The following is a 23,854-nucleotide window of genomic DNA, read 5'->3' as shown; positions in this document are numbered from 1 at the left end:
GAGGTGTCCCTCTGCTCTACACTAGTCACAGTGAAATGCCATCAGCAACGGGGGACATAGGAGACCCCCACTGGCTTCTGGCTGATGGCTGGTATGACCCTCTCCTCCTGTCCCGGGGGCCCACTTCCACATCCTCCAGGGCAGAGTTGCTCCCTCTCCCCTTGTGTCCTCACTACAGCTGGTTCATGTTTTTATTAGTAGTAATCTCTGTTTGTTCCCACGTTTCTCTCCCCTTCTCTACCAATAGCACAAACAGTCCGACCCATCTCTGTATCTCCTGGCATCTGCACCCCAGCTCCCATGCACACAGTAGGTGGTCAATAAATGTTTTGTGAATATTCACGGCACGACTATCAGATTACAATGTGTGAAGCGGGCCCTTGAGGGAATGGATGGGTCTCAGCATGAAAGACACCCATGGAGGCATGAGACAGTTGGTGCATTTCAAGAATTGTACCACAAGGTGCTAAATGTAACAGCAGGATGCTTGGGCACCGGACAGAGGGGAGGGCAGGACAAAAGGAGATGTGTGAGGGAGTAAGAGATAAGATGTGCCCACACACGATGAAGCTCAGGACCAGCCCAGCACGACACTTGCCGGGAAACGGCAGCTAGATTGTGGTGGAGAGGAAGAAGGGAGAGGGCAGGCTCTTTCTCCGAGACTTCGCTTCCGAGGGCATTTGCCATGAGCTGGGCTGCGGGGGAGGCCAGGAATTCAGAAGGAAGTAGGCATGTGCAAAAGCTGCTGTGGGACTCAGCCAGGAAATCCGTAAGAACTGAGAGAATAAAAAAATTCCCCAAAGCAGCTAGTTCGTAGTACATGCTTCTGCCTCTTTCCAGAGAGACTCTAACCTTTTCCTTAAAGTCACGCATGGCTTCCAAAACACCCTGGGGCCGTCTGTGCAAAAGGCAATAACCTGTGTCTGAAGGCCTGGGAGCGCTGGCTACAATCCTGAAATGCCTCCTGAGCCAGCCACGAGGCAAGGAAGTCCCCAGGCCCACTAAAGAGCTGATGAAAAAATACAATAAGGCACTGCTCTTGGCCCTGCACTAGTGGAGCCTCTTACACAGAGAAATTGTTTACATTCAGTTATTAGTAAATGCAGGAACTGACAAATCAAAACACTCACTGTTTTGCAATCTTAAAACAGTTGTTTTGGCCTTATTTTAAAGTATCAGAAAACTATTCTAGCCCATGTTTGCAAAATCACTAGCTGCTGCAATAAATGACCACATGGCTTTTAACCAAGACTTTCTCTTAACCAGCACCTTGACCTCTGCCACCCCAAGGCAGACCAGGGTGATACGTGGACATGAGCGTAAACCCCCTGAAGAGGGGAGGGCGCCACGGGCAGCCAGCTCGGAGAGCCACCAGGTGATGATGTGAAATATATTCAAAAACTAATAGGGATACCCTTCTTATCAGTTTCGCTTACAATTTTTCTATTATGCTCATATATGGGTAATAAGTGCTACCATTACGATGCTAGTTGCTAAAAACTTTGAGCTCCCCAGATGCAGGATGCTTAGTACTGGCAGGTCTCCGGTCCCGCAAGTTCAAGTTACAAAAAATTGTTTTCGATCTCTGTGTTAACCAAGGTTTCAACCCAATTCCTGGTAACACTGTATACCACAAGGTACTACAGAAACTGGCAACCACTGGGTGGTTTTCAGGGGCCTCTGGGGAAAAGAGCAAAGTGAGGAAAATAGCTCTTCTCAGCTCCAGTTCAGAAAGGTCACCAGACACTGCAATGAACCTCTGTGGCCCCCAGAGTACTATCAACTGAAAAAAAAAATGCACAGCCTAAAAGTTGAGAATTATGTTTTATCCGGGAACCTTACTGAGGACTACAGCCCAGGATGGCAGCCTCGCAGATAAGCTCTGAGGAACTCATTCAAAGAGGTAAGGTAGGAGCCAGAAGATATAGGAATTTTTACTGAAAAAAAAAAAAAAAATTCTAGTTGAACATCAAAAGATTACACTAATCACGAAAAACAGACATCTCAGGTTAATTTACGTACGTATGGGGAAGATGCAAGGGTCTGGGCTTATTGAAATCATTCCTTTGATATGCATCTTAACTATCTAGGGCCAGTTCCTGTTTTTCTGCATCCTGAATTCCCTTCAGGGTGCACCACGGGGGTAACTGCACCCTAATGGCTGATGGCTGGCAGCCTGTGTTTTTCCATCCTGAGTTCCCCTCAGGGTGCGAGGTCTGGGCAGCTGCAGTGGCCAATGGCTTTATGGACACAGCCTCCTTTGTTTAATAAAATGGCAGGCGACATTTTTCTTGTCCACAGTGCTCACCCCAGTGTGTCTTCCAACCAGGTACACGTTTCCCCCAAGTGCTTGAGCCTCTAAATTTACCTTCTCTGCTTCTTCTCCAACCCACTCCCATCCCAAACCCAAACTCCCTTCTCAATCAGTTCAGTCAGGAAGCAGACAATCAACGGTGTGAAAGACACAGAGGCTTCTCCCACCTCAGAGGCTGAAATAACCATATGTGGGATGTTAAAATATCTCCCAAGTCCTCATTCACCCAAAAGCTATTACAATAATTGATTTAAAGATGAGGATAGCACTAAAAACGCATTCAACGCATACCATCAATTAATGAGATCAGTATTAAGCTTTATATTAAGCTCCAAATCATGCCACTTAAGCCCCAACAGTTTTATTGTATTTATATACATTTTTTAAAACTATAAGCTCTTTAGCACAAATATTCCTAACTGCTCTTTCACATCGTAAATTGGAACTGGGTTATTCTTCAGCAACAGGATGCTGCCAGGGAGAAGTGGGAACTGTTTACAAAATGGCCAAGAGGAAATGTCACTCCCCTCGTACTTTCAAACCCGTAAAGAACAACTATGAATCAAAGCTGGGCTGAAATCTCATTGCACTTCCAACTGTACTCCTACCCAAGGAAAGGAAGCACATTGTTAAGTTCAAAAGACCCAAACATGACATCAAAAAGCTGCCTGTGAGCACCAAACAAAAGATGTTTCATATAATTAACCTACAAATGCTAAAAATGCAATTCTCTGCAGTTATGACTCCACCTATATGCCATTGTGTTCCATCATAGGTATTTCTTTTTTTTTTTTTTTTAATTTATTTATTTATTTTTGGCTGTGTTGGGTCTTCGTTGCTGTGTGGGCTTTCTCTAGTTGCGGCAAGCGGGGGCTACTCTTTGTTGCGATCCGGGGGCTTCTCATTGCGGTGGCTTCTCATTGCAGAGCACAGGCTCTAGGCATTCGGGCTTCAGTAGTTGTGGCACGTGGGCTCAGTAGTTGTGGCTCATGGGCTCTAGAACACAGGCTCAGTAGTTGTGGCACACGGGCTTAGTTGCTCCATGGCATGTGGGATCGTCCCAGATCAGGGCACGAACCCATGTCCCCTGCACTGCCAGGCAGATTCTTAACCAGTGCACCGCCAGGGAAGTCCATTTCATAGGTATTTCTAAAGGATGCAGTCTAAGCGAAATGCCCATTTTTCCTAGCTAATGTGAGGACAAGAAGGGAAACCAACATTTTGGCGACTGTCTACCCACCATGGGTACCAAATTTTGATATAATAAGAATTTGAGGGCTTCCCTGGTGGCGCAGTGGTTAAGAATCCGCCTGCCAATGCAGGGGACACGGGTTCGAGCCCTGGTCCAGGAAGATGCCGCAGAGCAACTAAGCCTGTGCACCACAACTACTGAGCCTGCGCTCTAGAGCCGGTGAGCCACAACTACTGAGCCCACATGCCACAACTACTGAAGCCCGCGCACCTAGAGCCCGTGCTGTGCAATAAGAGAAGCCACTGCAATGAGAAGCCTGTGCACTGCAACAAAGAGTAGCCCCCACTCGCTGCAACTAGAGAAAGCCTGCGCGCAGCAACAAAGACCCAACGCAGCCATAAAAATAAAATAAAATAAAAATATATATAAAAAAAAGAATTTGAAATTGCAAAATGTCTCTTAATATCCATTCTCCCTTTCTTCCTTAATAACAGAACCCTCACTTTTTAAAATTGGCCCCTAGGATAAGAAGCAATTCACAGACTCTTTTGCAGCTAGGTGTGGCCATGTGGCTATGTTCTAGCCCAGAAGTTCTCCAAGTGGGGTCCCCCCAAGAGGCCTATCTTTTAGGTAATCCATGAGGCCAAAACTATTTTTATAATAATATTAAGATGATATTTGCCTTTTTAATGTTCTTTCTCTGTGAGTATCGGGGGAGTTTTACAGAGGGTACATGACACGTTATGCCACAACAGACTGAATGCAGAAGCTAATTCGAGAATCCAGGTACTTTCTATTAAGCCAGACATTAAAAGAGATTTATAAAAATGTATAGCAGTGGTAGTCTTCTCACTAATAGTTGGAAAATAGTTATTTTCCCCCCAAAAAAGTAATTTATGCTAACCTGTGATAGTTTATTATTTTAAAATAAATTAATATTTTTAAAATTTCTCACTTTTAATTTCTAACAAAATATTTGCATTAGTTTCCTATTGCTGCTATAACAAATTACTACAAATAGGTAGCTTAAAATGACACAAATTATAGGTATATAGCTATATATACCTATAATATATTTATTATAGCTATATATACCTGTAATATACATAGCTTAAAATGACACAAATTATAGGAGGTCAGAAGTCTAAAAACGGGCCTTCCGGGGCTAAAATGAGGATGTTAGCAGGGCTGAGTTCCTCCTGAAGCAGGGGAGAATGCATCCCTTGCCCCTTCCAGCTTCTGGAGGCCACGATGGGGAGCAAGGGGGAGCGGCAGATGAGGCGTCGCTCACCCGCCCGCCGCTCACCTCCTGCTGTGTGGCCCGGGGGCTGGGGACCCCTGCTTTAAGGTAACAGTCATGGCAGGGACAGAGAGGGGCTAACCCTTGTTTGCGTAAAGGATCAACAGGTCACGTATTTCCCATCCTTGGGGCCAGGGAGACACTGCACCTGTGCAGAAAGGCTCCGTGGGGGTCAAAAAGGAGGGGGCACCACCCCATAATACGTGATGCCAAGGCCCCCCATAGGCCTCTGGGCTGGAATCCATCTTGGAAAAAAGTTGTGCACGCATGCTGGGGAGGCTAGGGTGGGTCAGGTGGAAAAAGAAACCAGATAATTGGCCAAAGGTAAACAAAGACCCTGAAGAACTGACCTATATAAGTGACTTCACCGCCTCTTCACTGCGTTCCTCCTCATTAGGAAGGATGCCCACACCCTTTCTCTCCGGGTGGGCATCTCTGCCTTGCTTCTGTCTTAACTAAACAAACTGTTTCTCTGCGTGCTCTCCCACTTGTTGTTGCTCTACGTCTCTAATAATAAACTTTTTACCCGTTTTTACAGTTTTTGCCTCCTTGAGAAATGCATTTTTCAATGGGGGCAAGGGCCAGGGGAATTTTGCTTCCAGCCTCTCGCCCCTGGGGGACTAGCGGCTAGGATTCTGCTTTTCATCCAGGCTGCCCAGGTTCAATTCCTGGGCCGGGAACTAAGGTCTCGCTTCAAGCCACCGCTCACTGCTGTCTCTCCGAGATCACTGCCTCCCTCAAAAGGACTCATTTGCTTACACTTGAGTCCACTTGGATAATCTAGGATAATCTCCTCACCTCGAGATCCTTAATGATCACACATACAGTCTCTTTTGCCATGTAGAGTAACATATGCATCTGTTCTGGGGATTAGGAATACAGACATCTTTGGGGGCTATTTCTCTGCCTGCCACAGAATGCTAGCTGTAACTCATATAAGCAAAGCTCTTTGGGTCCCTCAATCATTTTTAAGAGTATAAAGGGTCCTGACACCAAAACATTTGAGAACCAATTGCTCCAGCATATGAATAGATTAGGTGGGAAAACTAAAACACAGAAAAGCTCAGTGATTAACCAAAGCCGTACAGACTGTGAGTAGACGTTCAACTTGAAGCCAGGTGTTCCGGCTACCGATGAACCTAGTATAGCTCCCTGTGTGCCGTGCTTCCCACCCCGAACACCCTGACTGAGACAAAGGCAAATAAAAATTATTTTGGGGAGCACGTTTGCAGGCATCAGGCAAAGGGCGTGACAACAAGCATTCAGATGTGAACTTGGTGAGCAATAGGGAAGGCAGGTTGGAGAAGAAGGTTTTTAAAACAATCCTACTTTTCAAAACCTTCTTTAGAAATACACAAATTTATTACGTCATGTGAGAAAGCAGGAAAATGTTACAAATGGCCAAGTGTTCCAGTGCCGAGCCTGAGAGAGGTAAGTGTCCTTCATCCAGAGGAGCACGATCAGGGCCATAGCTCACGAGACCCAGGCAGCATGTGAAACACAGCACAGCTCTGGGTCACATGACGGGGCCTGGTGACCAAACTCAGATTTACGGTCACTCGTCTCGACAATGTCTGCCAAGCGCCGGTTTTGACGGCCTCACTAAAAAGGACACCTGAAAGACCACATTCTTGGGCTGTCTCTCTGCATCATTTTGATACGACCAGAGCCACAATTTTGCAGCAGGAAAGAAACTGCACTCAGGTGAACTGTGTAAAAATCAAGCTAATGACCCAAATCACAACCTTCAAGGGAATACATATTTACAGTGAAAAGAGGAGAGCTGGGAGGCTCAAAGGGCCAGTTCTTGCTCTACCAAATGAACTGCCTGGCCCAGGCCACAGAACTGGGGGCGGTGGTAATCAGACCCATGCAGTGTGCACTTGTGAATGATGGCTCTCCAGCCTAGAAGGCCTGGTAGGGCCTCCTCAGGAACCACTGGCCTTACCTGGTAAACTTCTCCAGTTATACTTCATCTCTTTCCCAGCTCTCCAGCTGAAGTTTCTAGAGTGCTCAGCTAACTAAGCCAAACCAGCAGTAGTACCTGAACTGACAGCCGATAACCCAAGCATATGAGGTCACAGAGTAAGTAACTACTCATTAGAATTTGTTATCCAAGGGAGGAAAAGCCACAGAATTATCTGGTATTTATATCTTCCAAGTGAAAGTATGGGTCCAACAGAAGGCAGTCCCTCAAAGGATATCTAGTCACAGAGCTCAGCATTCCCTGGGAATGTTTTCACTGCCTGCTTTTTCTAGGATTACACTAGTATTACAAAAATCCAACCTATAACCTACAAAGCACAAAGATTTTGCAGATTAGAAACATTCCTAACATATCACTGTCATCACAAAATCCTAATCCACACACCCCTGTCAAATCTGTGTAGCCTCTGAAAAGGTATGATTGCCTACAGGTGATGTTTCTGCTGCAGAATGACTAAAAAACTATTAAATCAGCATTCTCAGTTGACATCTATTTTGAAATAAAAATTTTTTTTTCATGTGCCAAAGCACAAGGCAACTTAACATTTTATAGACCAAAAACTTCAAGCTGCTTTCTATGTCCATTAAGGGGATATAGAATGTAAGTGAGGTCATGGAGTTTACAGAGATGATGCCTCTTATTCACAACAGCAAACATCTATTTTCTCTACTCTCCATCTGCAGGCAGAGAGCCACATTATCTAAGATACCGGATAGAAAGAAAAATGACACTTAAACAGAAAATAGACTAGAACTTTGTTCTTATGAGTTATTCTAAAAGTAGTGATTCCAACTTCCAAGAAGTAAATATTCAATGGATCAACTAGAAAAAGAACCCAGGCAAAAGTGGAAGGATACAGTATGTGATATGAATACAGATGTGGTTTACCTAGCTTTCAAAGAGATCAGTGTTTCATTATTTTCCAGTCCCTTGGTGAAATAAAGTAATTTACCATGTAAAGTTGAAAGGATTTAAGAAAATTGATAAAGGGCACATACAGAAAACTGATTATAAAATGTCACTTGGGCACTACTAATTTGGGAATTATGGTGGACTAGATATTCGCAGGGCCCTTCTGCTGTACTATAATTTGATTCTGGATAAATTATTGTTAAAAATACTTTCTAACACATTGGTTAGCTCCAGGTAGAGAAACGAATCCCAAGAGGTTATGGTAAGAACAGTGCACTGAAACCTGAGCAAAGAAGAGAGCAGCAGTCACCCTGGAGACAACCACAAATACCAGCAATGAAATGAATGGGGCATCTAGACCTTTAGCTTTCAGCCAGGTGGGGAAAGCCCAACCTGAAACCAGGAATTCCAAAGGGAACAAAAGTGGTCCTGGTCCTGTAGCGTCCTCCTGGCTCCTAGTACAAACACACATTTCAAGAAGTAAGATCTCAAGATTCCAAGATATAATTATCAAAAAAGCCAAAAAAATTTATATCAAATAAGATATAATTATCAAACAAATACATAATTAAAATTCACCATGCACACTAGGAAACAAGCCACAGAAACAGATTTAGATCACCAAAGATTTCAGATACTGGCATTATCGAATACAGAATATGAAGTAGCTCAGTTTGGTGCTGTTTAAAGAGATGAAAGATGGAGTAAAAAGAAAATGAGTAAGCAAAAATACACCATCAAAAAAATATTCACACAGGTTTGCAGCAGAAGAAGAACCTTTAGAAATGAAGAAATATAATCACTGAAATTAAAAACTCAGTGGATGGGTTAAATAAAAGATTCAACATAGCTGAAGAGAGAATTACTGGACTGAAAGCTAAATCTTAAGAAATTACCCAAATGAAACAGAGAAAGACAAGGAAGAAGATATCCAATATGAATTAAAAGACATGAAGAATAAAGAGAAGTCCTAACATCTATTTAATCAAAACCAGAAGGAGACAATAGAGAAAATGTAGGAGAGACAGTATTCAAAGCATTAATAGCTGAGAAATTTTCAGAGCTGATGAATGATATGAACTCACAGATACATAAATCACAACAAATATAAATAGGAAGCTGTACATGGACATGTTGTAGTGAAACTGTAGTAATCCAACAACAAATAAATAAGCCAAATCATCTACTAAAGAATGGCAAATGAAAGATTAACAGATTTAACAGCAAAACTGAAAGCCATAAGACAGTGGAATGGTATATTATACACTCACAATGCTGGGAGAAAAATAAGTGTCAGCTAAGAACTCTGAGAGTGAAATAAAGACATTCTAACATAAATCAAAACTGAGAGAAGTTACCACCAAAAGATTTTAAGGAAAGAAAATTCTAAAGAAGGCAAATCTCACCAGAGAAATGGCAAAGGATAGAAGAAGGGAAGAGAAGCAAGATATAGTAAACACAGAGATAAAGTGAAACAAATACTATCTCTAATAACAATTGTCTAATTTGTATGGTGAAACATATAACAGAACTGACTGAAAAGAACATGTAAGTACAGAAGAACACAGTCTTCATTAGGTGTCCTATGAGTTTTGTATTATTCTGGAAGGGGATAAGAGGACCTTAACCACTGATTGACTTTAAAACTATTAAGTGTACACAGTGTACTTTCAGGGTAATCATTAGAAGAATAGAAACAAAATGCATAATTTCCAAACGAGCAGAGAAAAAATACTGAATGAGAACACAAATCAACAAAAACTTCAATCAAAAAGAATGAAGGTTAGCAATGAAATTGCAACATGTTAAAAGAGAGACTGTTAGACTATATTTCAAAAACCAAAAACAAAAACAAAAAAAAAAACAGAAACAAACAAAACTGCAATAGCCATGCAAGACTGAAAAGTTTCTCTACATTAAAGTCGTAAACTCTGTTCTCCAAAGGACACTTAAAAAAAAAGACGCTTGGGTTTCCCTGGTGGCGCAGTGGTTGAGAATCTGTCTGCCAATGCAGGGGACACGGGTTCGAGCCCTGGTCTGGGAAGATCCCACATGCCGCGGAGCAACTAGGCCCGTGAGCCACAATTACTGAGCCTCCGTGTCTGGAGCCTGTGCTCCGCAACAAGAGAGGCCGCGACAGTGAGAGGCCCACGCACCGCGATGAAGAGTGGCCCCCGCTTGCCGCAACTAGAGAAAGCCCTTGCACAGAAACGAAGACCCAACACAGACAAAAATAAAATATAAATTAAAAAAAAGATGCTCAATCTACCATTAATTAGGAAAATGTAAATTAAGACCACATGATATACTATTTTATACTCACTAGAACGGCAACAAAATACCACATGTTGGAAGGAAATGGAGCAACAGATAAACCATGATAGATTTTCGGAATAGAATTTTATTTAACAATAAAAATTAATTTAGTACCATTAATGTAACAAGTGAATCTTAATTCAACTGAGTGAAAAAAATGAAAGCTGCAGAATATTACATGCAATATACCATTCTTATCAAGTCTAAAAACAAGCAGAACTAGGCAATATATTGTTTGGATATATACATGGACATAGTAATTATGTTCCAGAATGGAAATCAACTATCAACATTAAGAACACTGTTTAATTCAGCTGAATTTTACTTTTGGTAGCAAGACTTTCTCAATGAAGAAGTTTCCAGGTTTATGTTCTAGGACAAGCTCTTAATCTCATCTCAGATCGATTCTCTGAGAAGCACTGGCCTAGACTCTTCAACTCCAGAGAAGGGGAAGACCTAGTAATTATAATCTTCCCAGATAAGGAGTGTCAATCAAAAGCAATTCCAGAGTAAAGGAAATGACTCCCCCAGGCCTCCCTGGAGCCTTCCTCCCTGGTTTACGTAACTTCAGATCTGGCAGGGCCTTTTTCTGTCATTTCCAGTGACTCAGGCAGACTGTTTCCTGTGCCCTTTGTTTTATGCATTTCTCCCACCCTGGCCTATGTTGCCTTCCTCTTCCAATGAGGAAGCTGGCCTCTTCAATCCTTTCTCCTTCCTTCCCCAAACCACATTGGCCTTTCCTTGGCTGATTTTGACCTGGGGCAAAGTTGAAGACCTCAAAGATCCCTCCATCCTTCAGAGCCTCACACACAATCTCAGAACAAAGCAGGAGAGATCCTGAGGAACTTCAGATCCATAAGACGTTTGAGAATGGATGAAACACTGAGTTTGACTTACATGTTCTTTCATACACTCTCTGCTATCTCCTACTTCACTGTTCTTGAAACTCAGAAAATCCACAACTCCTTCGGTCACTGCAGCTTTGCCTGGAATAATAAAGGCAGGAAATTAGAAAGGAGGCAACCAGAAGGAACCGAGGGTCCAAGCGGAAAGAAACTCTCTTGTATAATCAATCTTGACATTTAAAAGGAAAAAAAGCCACCTGAATTAAGGAAAGTCTCTACCTTGGTCTAAGCCAATTTTCTTCTTTAACTAAAACTATTAATAGTAACTTAATGTTTGTAGAAGAAATCATCATTATTTACAGAGATTTCACATGCATTTTCTCATTTGAGCTGTAAGATATCGAGAATAGGCAAGTATTGGCTTAAAATGCAGCAGCCAAATTTCCCAAAGATCAGGGAACTTTCCCATGATCATTCAGCCAGCAAGCATCAGAGGAGGAATTTGAACCACTTCTATGACTCCTTATTCCAAACTCTCCCACGGCACCAAATGATATAATGCTTTCAATTTGAAAAGCAGTATTATTATTTCTTCTTCTACTAGATATAGTGTCTTAACCAACAGATATAGAAACGGCTCTGCCTGCTGAATGACAAAGACACTGCCATAGGATTAAACGTTTATTTACCAGAGACAACACAAAGGGTAGAAAATCCATACCAAGATAGTTAAGAAACACATGTATCTTTTCCACATACCCTCCTTTTCTCTTTAAGGCATAGTTATAGGTGCTGGGCTTTATTTCTCTCTCTCTCTCTCTCTTTTTGGAAATAAATTCAAGTTTAGAGAAAAGTTGTAGAATAATAATAGTACAAAGACTGCCATGTACTCTTTACCCATGTTCACCTGCTATTAACATTTAACGTACATACTTAATCACTCTCTCTCTACAGACACACACATTCAGTCAACATTTGTTTTTTAAGCTTTTTTTTTTTTTGGCCGCGCGGCATGCGTTATCCTAGGTCCCTGACCAGGGATCGAACCCGTGCCCCCTGCCGCGGAAGGTCGGAGTCTTAACCACTGGACCGCCAGGGAAGTCCCTCACTCAACATTTTTTTGTTTCTGAGCCACGTGGAGATAAGTTCCATACATCATGGCTCTAAAAACTTCAGAATTTATTTCTTAAGAATAGGGATATTCTTACAAAACCATAATGTTGTTATTGATCTTAGTAAATTTAATATCGATACAATAATTGATTGCCATATTCAATTAACCCAATAATGCGTTTTATAGCATTTCTTTTTCCTCCAATTCAGGATCCAGTCCAGGGTAAGGTATTATATTTAGCTGCCATTAATCTGAGACACACAGCTCTTTTTTATCTTTTATGACACTGACACTTTAGAAGAATACAGTCCTCCCCTTTTTTTATATTAATAAAACATTACCATTTTGACTTGTCTGACATTTCCTCATGATTCAATTCAGCCTATGCATTATCAGCCAGAAAACTACAGAGTTTTCTTCTCCTGGTGTCATAGCTGAAGGCATGTGAAGTCTATGTGCCCCTCTCTGGCGATATAAATTTTGATCACCCAGCCAAGGTGCTGTCCAATTTCTCCCAAGAAAAATTATTATTTTTTTCCCTTACATCTAATAAGTAATCTGTGGGGAGACACTTTAAGACCATGCAAATATCTTGTCCCTCATCAAAATTTCCCCCTGGATTTAGCATCCACTGGTGACCCCTGCCTGATCTGAACTTTACTACCATGGCTACAACATGCTAATTGTTCCGACTCCAGTATTCCCTCCACATTACCATCCAGGACTCGGCAGTCTACACTATTTGTTCATCTATTTGTCCACTTATGATCAGTAAGGATATATGAAGTCCTACTTTTTCAACAATTTATAATTTATCACTGTACTTAATAATTTTGGTGCTCAAACTGTCTCAGATTTAGCCAGTGGGCGACCCTTTAAGCTGGCTCCTTTGACTTTGTGACATGCCCCAATCATTTTTTTTAATTCTTCTACTTTTATTTCCTTACTTTCTGACATTAAAAAAAAAGTTCTAGGCTCATCTTGTACTTACTCTGTCTCTGCCCTAGATGCAGACATTTCTCTAAATGCCCTGGGTCCTTTCAGTGGAGAATGGTGTTATAGAGACCAAGATCTAGTATAACACTGTTTGAAAGGCATTGTCTATTTCCACTGATTACTTTTCATTTTGAATGAGTCACATTTTCCTGCTTCTTTGCATGTTTTTCTGTTATAAGGTGGACAACTGAAAGGTGTTCAGTTTGGTTCTGATGGCAACTAAATTACTGGCACATCCTCTCAATTCCGTCAGGCTTGGTTTTATAATTGGTTAAGACAGGTCTATTTGAGATATGTCCTTGGTCCTAATGCATGACCCTTAATCATAAGGCATGGTCTTTCCGGTGTCTCGGAATGGTTAAGGTGCTCAGCAAGGTCTCTCCACCCTGGCTAGCCCACAGCTCTCCATTTCTCTCCATACTGCATGAACCTTGCTATGGCCATTCTCTTCCCCTCCTGGGCACAGCTGCTCTCTGCTAGGTCTCACCCTGTATGGATACACATCTCAGCTTCTGGGTTCCCCGCTCATAGTTCCCTCCTCCCCAGTAGCCTGCCATACAAATTCCAGCCTCTTCAGCAGCCCTGAACTCTGGAGACCCACCATGCTGTAACAGGCACCCCGTCCTGGTACCCCGGGAAGGGAATGCAGGGAACAGGGAATACGCTCCAGCAGAAAACTAGGGCAAAAGTGGGTCTCACCTCATGTGACTGTCTTCTCTCAAGGATCAACATCCTGGCTGCCTGTTTTCCTGTGACTGACAGTAACTGGCTTGTGTACTGTCCAGTCTTCTAGTTTACTGAAGGAGGGCAAGTCCAGCACCAGTTACCTCTATTTCTCTTGGTGCCTTCAACACTAAGTGATGCTTGTGGGACACAGAGCTGCTCTATTGGAAAGAGTTAAGAATCAAACACTTGGAGCATGTAACAAACGCTCTTTATTTAAACATTTCAAAGAAACTCTCTAACAATCTGTTCCTTAGAAACATTATGTGTTTACTTTTATTGCAGCACTGTGGCAAGAAAAACGCTCTCTAGCAGTCAGGCAATTCTAAATAAAATGACAAGAAAGTGTCTCTATTCCTTCCGGAAAGCTGATACTCACTTCAGATAGCCAGCTGGCTATCACTCTGACATATATTTCCCTTTATTTCCATAACTCTTCCTCCAAATGGCAAAATAAAACACTATAGTCTAGCCAAAGAATCCAAAGTTAGTTGCTATTCTTTATTTTTCTTGTTTACGTGCATGTACTTAGGGGTGAGGAGAAGACTCCTTTTCATATAAATCATTTTCTGGCATATTTCCATTTCCACTTCTAACCACTGGTGAGAAAATAATCAGAAAAAAAATAGTCCAAAAGAAAACCTGCAACCCCAGATACAAAGTTAATCAAAAGGAAACTGGCAAACAAGAATAGTATTTTCTTCTCACATGCTGTGAGAAAAGAGGAGTTTGCCATCACAGGAAAACGGAGATTAGGCCTTTCCCCGCACAAGCCAGCGGATCTGAGCCACGGGCGCGGGCACACACGCAGCTTTCCACACAGCGCACCAGGCAGAACGGGGGACGACCCCTTTCTACTTCTTGAGCAGATTTTCTCCATATTGGACATGCACACTGCAGCCCATCTAATTCATTTTCTCTAAAGGAATCGGTGCATGGAAGTTATACCTCTCTTCGGTTTTACTTCAGGCCCCCTAGAACTTAAAGGCGAGCGTCTGATGTAAACGCAGTGTTTATCTGTCCATTTGCCTGCCTCACCGTGCAGGCACTCACCGTCCGCGAGGGACTCTTACATCAGTCTTCTCAGGGCTCCGCGTCTCCGTGTGGACCCTGTTGAATGCTGTTTCCTCAAGACCTCTGAGATCTGCTTCCTGCTCAGCTTTCCCCTTCGCCTCCCCAACACGCTACGTCGCATGAATGAAAATCCTGGAGCCGTTTCCCCTTCATGAAAGATCCCTTCCTCCCTTTCTTCTCTTGACTAAATCACTGAGGCTTGACAGCCTCTGGGAAGTATGTCATGATCACCATTCAAAGCTGGGTTAGTGCCAACCTTAGTATCCTCACTGCACCTGTGTTAACCTTTACAATGATAACAATGTTTACTGAGCGCTTACATGTGCTAAGCACTAGGGGCACTTAGCACGCACTATCTCATGGAGTGCTCACACCAACTCTGTATGGTAGGAGCTGTTAACAGTCTACCCTGCAGACTGGCAAGGGGACAGAGAGGGTCAACAGCCTCCCGCATGCCACACAGCCAGTGAGGGGTGGAGCCAAAGAGCTTAAAGGCTTTCTATAAACAGTACTTAACATATCTAACTGAAAAACTGACAGTATAACTGGTGTTTCCAGGGAAAGGCCCAGAATGGCAACAGATGATGACCCTGTGACAGCACTAAAAGGGTAAGAGTGAGATGTGAGAAACTCATCAGAATTCTTTAGAAGAGGATGCCATAAAGACACTCATAAACTAACATCAACTGTGACACTCATAAAAGAACAAAATATTTCATCACGACAGGGGACCAGCAATTTCAAGAATCCAGGAATATACACATGGCTCAAGCAAAAAGCATTTAAAAGTAGTGGGGGAAATGGAAAAGGATGTTCTTACTAGAAACAAACAAAAATTGGAATTCCCTGGTGGTCCAGTGGTTAGGACTTTGTGCTTCCACTGCAGGAGTAAGGATTTGATCCCTGGTCAGGCAACTAAGATCCTGCATGCTGTGGGGTGCAGCCAAAAAAAAAAAAAAAAAAAAAAACAAACACAAAAATGTATTAGATCAAAGATTAAAAGGACTTCTCAGAGGGAAGAATCTGGAATATTTGTATAATTAAATCAATTCTATTCTCAAGAAGCTCGTATACTGCACAACCAGTAGGATCGATGCTCCATGTTAGCTCGCACACAAGTTGAGTAAGTGAGGACTGGGGAACGGGCAAAATCCTGTTGTAGCCCATCTGGGCCCTGCATGTCACTGGTCCAGTATGTTCATTCCTGGCCCCAGGTTGTGGAGTTGGGGACCTAACGAAGGAGGCATGAACAGGACTCCCATGACCAGCTGCCTCCCAAATGGCACAGCGTAAAGCAGAGAGGATGAGTGTTTCAGTACCAGGCATCGCCTCACACAGGGGAGGCGTCTTCACATCGCAGACCCTGACTGTGGAGGAGGATGTACAACTTCAGGTCATAATTAATATCAGCCAGGGTCAGAGTGACCAATGCTGGGCTCTACACTTCCAGAGAAAACTGAAAACAAAACAAAACAGAAAAGGACCAAAAGTAGATGAAACCCACAGGGATGAGAAGTATGAAGCCCACAGGGAAAGTCTAACCTAGGGAAGAGAAAACAAGGAAGACTCCACCATTTAACATCATTTTAAGCACTACCCTGCTGAGAGCCATGGACAGCATTTTTCCATTCCCACGAAAGACAGCATAGAGAAAATAGTTTTAACCTGCAGTATGAAAAGTTTAGCTTCAATGTGAAGACTTTCCTAAAGCCAGAATTTTTAACAAAGGAATATGTAGTTTGTATATCCATGACATGCTTGCTATGATAATTACCAATGTTTGGAGCTCTCATATTTGTATTCAAGTAGTATTGGCGTTATGATTCTGCCTCAGAGAAGTTGTAATAATAACAGGTAACACAACTGTCTACTGAGTGCTTTACTATAGGCTAAAGGTCGCTCAGGGAGACCTGAGACAGAAGCTCAGCTCTGCTTGTGCTGTGGGCTTCACACAGTCTTGCCTGATTCAAAGTCCAACCTCTTAACTACAGGGATAAGATGAATATACATGAAACTTACTATTTGTAAAATGGGATAATACCTGCTTCATGAGGCTCTTGCAAAGACTCAGTAAGTTAACCATAAAATATTTAGCCTGTGCCTACCCCATAGTAAGCACTTAATAAATGTTAGCTATTATGATTGACATATAATTTTAACCTTGCCTGGGTCAACCTCTTCTAGTTATTCAGTCTCTGATCTTATTAAAGTCAAGACAGAGAGTTTATGTCAATGAGGCAAATACAACTTCAAGATGAAAAAGAACTGGCCATGCCTTCAACCATTCCACCCATCCATATCCATCCACTCCTTCAACAGAGTTTCACGGTGAGCCCACCATGTGTAGAGCACTGGGGCAGGGCCTGTGCAGAATATGAAGACAAAAATGACATGGCCCATAGCTATGCTCAAAGAACACCGTCATCTTATTATTAACCACAAACACTGCAGAATACTCACTACGTGCCAGGAACTGTTCTAAGCACCCTAAGTGCCGTGTGTATGTGTGTGTGTGTGTGTATACTCTTTTAATCCTCACAACAACCCTTTAAAGTAAATACTATTTATTATCCCCAATTTATGGATGAGAAACTAAGGCACAGAGATAAGTAACTTGCTCCAGCTTTCACAGCTTGTAATTGACAGAGCTGGGATTCAATTCCAGGCTGTCCAATTTCAGAGTCTTGGGCTCTTAACCACTCGATATATTGCCTCCTCCGAGACTTGACCACTAAGAACTAGAGCAAGGACAGACTATGGTAAGGGCTCAGCAGGAACATAAATAAAGTGCAGTGCTCATGAGTGAGCTGTGCTATCTTTACACCTAACACAGAGTACGAGTCCTTTAACTACAGAATGATGTGTTCAAGCGCATGACACCAACCCAGACCGAAAGCCATCCATAAAGCACTGGTGTCTGCCACTCTGAAGGGCCCTCTTCTCAGTGGTTTAACACACACTAAAGGGAAAGAGGAGCGCTCGGAATCTGGGCTTAGAAGTCAGACACGCCTGGGTTTCAGTCCCAAGTCCTCCAATACAGCCTTGAACAAATTACTCGATCTTTCTCTGTGCTTCAGTGTCTTCACTAAGGAGTAAATGAGATAATTTATACAAAGAACTTCATTCTAGTACTTGGCACTACGGACTATATATGTAAAATAATATTAATTAATTAATTAACTAATTAATTGCTGGTTTGCTTCAAGACTCAGTCCTAAGGCATATGGAAAAACCCCAAGTAGACAATACCAAGTTAATAGACCAAGAAGAATGCAATCTGTAGTATCTGAAATATACGGTGGATTCATTATGAATAAATATGAACTACTGTAACTTAAAGATATTATAAGCCTGTGTTTCTAAATGCTAGGGAATAAAAAAACCTTCCATTTTAAGAGATAAGAGAGGCTGCTGTATACTAAGGGCTGACTCTGTTCTTGGTCGCGTAACAGTCACTTCACAGATGTTACTGAGTCTTCAGAACCACTCAGAGGCTCGTCAAATGATCCGGATTTTATAGGTGAGGATTCTGAGCCTCCCAGAGGCTAGGTGATTGGGCTCCACAATAGGCAGCGGAGACTGTTGGTCAAAATTAGAAGACTCACCCGTGAGGCAAGGAGGAACGTAATCTCGGGATCAGGCAGTCACTCCACAGAGCATTTCTTTGGCACCCGCCGGAGTTTCACTGGGCAACATTCCATGTAATCCAACTCTCATCCCCATGGTGTGTTCTGTGCTTTAAAGAAGCCCAAATCACTGAAAGGTTAGGATATGTCACCCATCAAAGTGACATACTACTACAGATCTCATTCTATCACCCAATTTAGTCATAATGGCCTTGGGAACGTTATCAGAGAGGCGTGATTTACAAACTGCTATGGCTCTCCAAAAGTGACTAAATTTCCACAAGAACAAACTGGGTTCTAGAGCTGGGACACTGAAAATGAACATCGACAGCACAGCACAAAGTACGTGTCTGGGTGAGACTAAAGAAGGAAAAAGTATATTGAAATATCCTTTTCTCATTTTGTTTATAGCAGAGGATCCTTATCACACATAGTCAAATCAGTGACTCCCAAACTTCCTTATTTGTGGTTTTCTATGTGTCAACTCGCCCACAAGAAAAAAAAGAAAGCAACAAGAAAGTTCACTGTATATATTCTAAGACTTGAGTCTGCTTCTAATACTTCCAGAATATGAACTCCATCCTTGACAGCAGAGTCCACATTTTGATCACCACTGTATCCTCAGCACAATACACGGATGGGTATACCATAGGCCTTCAATAAATATGGGTGATGTTCACACCCAGAACAATACAAAAATGTAGGGGAAGGAATTCCCTGGCAGTCCAGGGGTTAGGACTCCACGCTTTCACTGCCAAGGGCCCAGGTTCAATCTCTGGTCGGGGAACAAAGATCCCACAAACCAAGCCGCAGCCAAAAAAAAAAAAATGTAGGGGAGAAAAGGTGAAAAGGGCCGCCCAAGGAAGGATCACTTAGCCCATTCAAGCAGGACTCAGCACCAAAATGCTGCTTGCAACTGAATAATTTTAAGAAATGTAGGATTTTAGGAGTTCATATTTTCTGATTTTTTTTTTTTTGGAAGGAACACATATTAAACTTTGGGGGACAAAAAAATGCCTCCCAGCCCCTCTTAACTATTCAAAATACTTGCCAATATTTTGAAATACTTACTGGCCTAAAATATGCCTTCTAATCTGCTATTTCAGAAATATGAATCATATATGTGAAAAATTTACTGCTAGCATTGTGCTAGATATAGCCGACATAAAGACGAACAAGAATGGGCCAACTAGAGTTTAATAGAGACACAGACTGTAAACAAATAATTACAATACCATACAATTAGAGCTTTTGGCAAAGCGAGTTGAGTGCGGAAGGGTGCAGAGGAGGGCAAGACTAAGCCTGTTCTGCGTTTCAATCCCACATGTGAGGAAGGATCTTTCTTTTCCCAAAGTCCTTTGCAATTTCCTTGTCCAATCCTCATTATTTTCTTTAAAGCAATAAGGCAGCACAATCCATCTATGTACTAAGTACTTTAAACAGTCATCATGCTCCTCGAACATCATCACACCCCCATGAAAAACTGCACATTACTTTAATGTACGCTAGTTAAATAAGAAGTTTCTCGGGCTTCCCTGGTGGCGCAGTGGTTGAGAATCTGCCTGCTAATGCAGGGGACACAGGTTCGAGCCCTGGTCTGGGAAGATCCCACATGCCGCGGAGCAACTGGGCCCGTGAGCCACGACTACTGAGCCTGCGCGTCTAGAGCCTGTGCTCCGCAACAAGAGAGGCCGCGATAGTGAGAGGCCCGCGCACCGCGATGAAGAGTGGCCCCCACTCGCCGCAACTAGAGAAAGCCCTCGCGCAGAAACGAAGACCCAACACAGCCAAAAATAAATAAATAAATTAATTAATTAAAAAAAAAAAAAAAAAAAGAAGTTTCTCAATTAATGATCAGCCACACCATAATACTGGTTGCTAAATACATACACAGCTTAAGTGTCAAAATAAGCTGTAGCAGGATTTTCTGGCCCTCAAGTTTCCTCCAAAATCCCTGGCCTTCTTATAGCCAATTAAAACTGTATGTAATTTTCTGTCCAAAAATCTTAAAGACACAAGCCAAATGAATTGTTTATCTAAAATCATCACACCATCATTAGCAGTTCATTTTATTAACCCATCTGCAGGAAAGATTTGAGGCAACGTTCGATAAAAGACACATTTGCACTTGGAAGTCACAAATATAAAGTCATGAGATGAAAAAAGTTGATTTTCCAACCACAAGATAATGCTGTTGGTGTACTTGAACAGTAAAATTTCTACATTTCTAATAGGCAGAGCAAAAAGGGAAATGAGGCAGGCCACATAATTCTGATTAAAGGAGGAATAGAAAAAGGCCTTTCCCCCTAGATACTGAGAAACAGAATCATCTTTTTTTTTTTTTCCTTTTCCATTATGATTTATTATACGATATTGAATATAGTCCCCTGTGTTATAGAATAGGACCTTGTTGTTTATCCATTCTATATACAATAGTTTACATCTGCTAGTCCCAAACTCCCAATCCAACCCTCCCCTACCCCCCACCCCCCCCAGGATCATCTTTTTTTAACAATGGCTTATATAATACACGCAGCAGCATTGTCATGTGGTTTCTTATATTTTTACTATGAGTATAATATTAAAGTGTACCTCAGAGAAGGTACTCAGGGAGGCACTGACAATACAGAAATAAACACCCTTTCCTTCTATCAAGTTTAAAAGTCCTAAATAAGAAGACTGAAAACACATTGGGCAGGAAGGTGTCACACAGAAGTTGGTCCCCAAAACAAGACCTTCCAGGAAAAACCAATCCAAAATTTTTTCTAATACATCAGCACTAAAAAAAAACAAAAAACAAAACAAAACAAAACTATGCTAATGAGGAAATGAGGATTAAGTGAAATGACTACTTTCCCCCATACAAGAAAGCATTTGGCATCATGTATCAAGACCCTTAAAAGTGTTCATAACATTTGAAAAGGTTCCAGTTTGAATTTATCTTAAGGAAATAATTAGAAATGAGGATAAAATTTTATACATCAATGTTTATCATGTTTTCACTACTAAAATTCAAAATTACCTAATTGATCAACAACAGGGAAATGGTTTAAGAAATTGTGAAATATCCACATAACAGAAAAGTACGCAGCCATTAAAAATTACATGCATGCAGAAATGCTTAAGATACAATATTAAATGAGGAAAGCAGGATACAAAAATATCCTTCTAAGTATAATATAATATAAAAATATGTATACACAGGAAAGGAATAGGCTAAATATACCAAGTAAGTTGACAGAATAATGTTTTCATGCCTTTCTTATTTACCTTTATAACCACAGCAACTAGAACAGTTTCCAGGTCATGGGAGGCATGCAGACATTGCTGAATTAATCATTTTCACCATTAAAAACAACAAATATCATTTTAAAAAATGTCCAGTCTTTTTTATTTGTGCCCTGGCTATTCATAAGAAACAGGTCAAACATTTGTTAAGAAGAGGTGCCTGTTTGGAGCACCGCAGTGAAAACCTCACTCATGGGGAGGGAGAGGTTCTGTCCCATCTGTCGGTAAAAAGACCGCTTGGCAGGAATGATGTTCATGCTCCTTTCCATCCCTTTACCAGTGTTGAGTGTGACTGAAGAGTTAGGTTCTTGGGAATTTGTATGAGTGTCCTTGTTATCTTTAATCTACACTCTGATGTTCAGCAAAAACTGACTTTCTAAGGTTCATTCCAGCTACAAAATTAGAGTCTATGCTTTAAGTATTCTCAGCAGACAGAAAATATAAAGGTTGCTGATCATACCAGTATCATTTATCTTATTCACCCACATTTGTGACAGGAACCAAATCAGTGTAGAATTATTAAAAAAAGGAAGAGGCATCTAAATGTTTAGTTTCTTATCTAAAATTGCCTTGTGGGTAATGTGTTCCACTTTGTTTTACTGGCACCTTGGAAGGGGGAAAAAAAAGTTTTAATTAAAAGTTTATTTTTCAAGAATATTTTTCTTCTAATTCATTTTCCAGATGGATCTCATTTGACAAAAACAGGACAAATTCTTTGCTCCTCCTGCTAAACTCAGAAAAGTTTAACTTTTTAATCCCCTGGGTCAAAACCCATTGTTGGCCCACTTCCTTTTACAGGAGCCACAGGAGCCACAGGAGGACGTGATTGAGTTTTGTGTTTTTTTTTTAACATCTTTATTGGAGTATACTTGCTTTACAATGGTGTGTTAGTTTCTGCTTTATAACAAAGTGAATCAGTTATACATATACATATGTTCCCATATCTCTTCTCTCTTGCGTCTCCCTCCCTCCCACCCTCCCTATCCCACCCCTCTAGCTGGTCGGTGGTCACAAAGCACCGAGCTGATCTCCTTATGCTATGCGGTTGCTTCCCACTAGCTATCTATTTTACGTTTGGTAGTGTATATATGTCCATGCCACTCTCTCACTTTGTCACAGCTTACCCTTCCCCTTCCCCATATCCTCAAGTCCATTCTCTAGTAGGTCTGTGTCTTTATTCCCGTCTTGCCACTAGGTTCTTCATGACCTTTTTTTTTTTTTTCCTTAGATTCCATATATATGTGTTAGCATACTGTATTTGTTTTTCTCTTTCTGACTTACTTCACTCTGTATGACAGACTCTAACTCCATCCACCTCACTACAAATACCTCCATTTCATTTCTTTTTATGGTTGAGTAATATTCCATTGTATATATGTGCCACATCTTCTTTATCCATTCATCCGATGATGGACACTTAGGTTGCTTCCATGTCCTGGCTATTGTAAATAGAGCTGCAATGAACATTTTGGTACATGACTCTTTTTGAACTATGGTTTTCTCAGGGTATATGCCCAGTAGTGGGATTGCTGGGTCGTATGGTAGTTCTATTTTTAGTTTTTTAAGGAACCTCCATACTGTTCTCCATAGTGGCTGTATCAATTTACATTCCCACCAACAGTGCAAGAGGGTTCCCTTTTCTCCACACCCTCTCCAGCATTTATTGTTTGTAGATTTTTTGATGATGGCCATTCTGACCAGTGTGAGATGATATCTCATTGTAGTTTTGATTTGCATTTCTCTAATGATTAATGATGTTGAGCATTCTTTCATGTGTTTGTTGGCAATCTGTATATCTTCTTTGGAGAAATGTCTATTTAGGTCTTCTGCTCATTTTTGGATTGGGTTGTTTGTTTTTTTGTCATTGAGCTGCATGAGCTGAGCTTTGAACCGTGAAGGTGAGGGCTGCAGGGCTGGAGGAAGGGAGCCCGGTTCCATGGTGTGCCTCAGACGGGGCTGGACCCCAGTCAACCGCCCAGAGGTCTGCTTTTGTTTGAGGTGCATCACCAATGCTCTCACTTACGTCAAAAAAAAAGACGCACTGCCCAGAGTTATCATTACTCGCACTTCTGTGGATTCTCCACGTGTATCACTGGCCACATCTTCACAAGATGAGCGTTCTCCTGCTAAAGGGTCTATAGCGTCTTTTTTATCAGAAGCCTAAACA

The 23,854-nt window shown here is 41.7% G+C and overlaps 1 protein-coding gene across 1 annotated transcript in view; it reads right to left on the bottom strand.

The window, feature by feature from the left end:
- Window positions 1-23,854, bottom strand: part of SGMS1 (sphingomyelin synthase 1) — a 295,764-nt gene that overhangs the window by 193,421 nt on the left and 78,489 nt on the right. Inside the window, exon 3 of the mRNA XM_036829630.1 lies at window positions 10,919-11,007. The gene's annotated coding sequence lies outside the window, so the exon portion shown is untranslated. The remainder of the gene's footprint in view (window positions 1-10,918; window positions 11,008-23,854) is intronic.

The sequence above is a fragment of the Balaenoptera musculus genome, chromosome 16 (assembly GCF_009873245.2).
Source record: "Balaenoptera musculus isolate JJ_BM4_2016_0621 chromosome 16, mBalMus1.pri.v3, whole genome shotgun sequence".
Lineage (NCBI taxonomy): Eukaryota > Metazoa > Chordata > Mammalia > Artiodactyla > Balaenopteridae > Balaenoptera > Balaenoptera musculus.
Note: the sequence above shows the minus strand (reverse complement) of the source record. Positions and strands in the feature narration are given on the sequence as shown.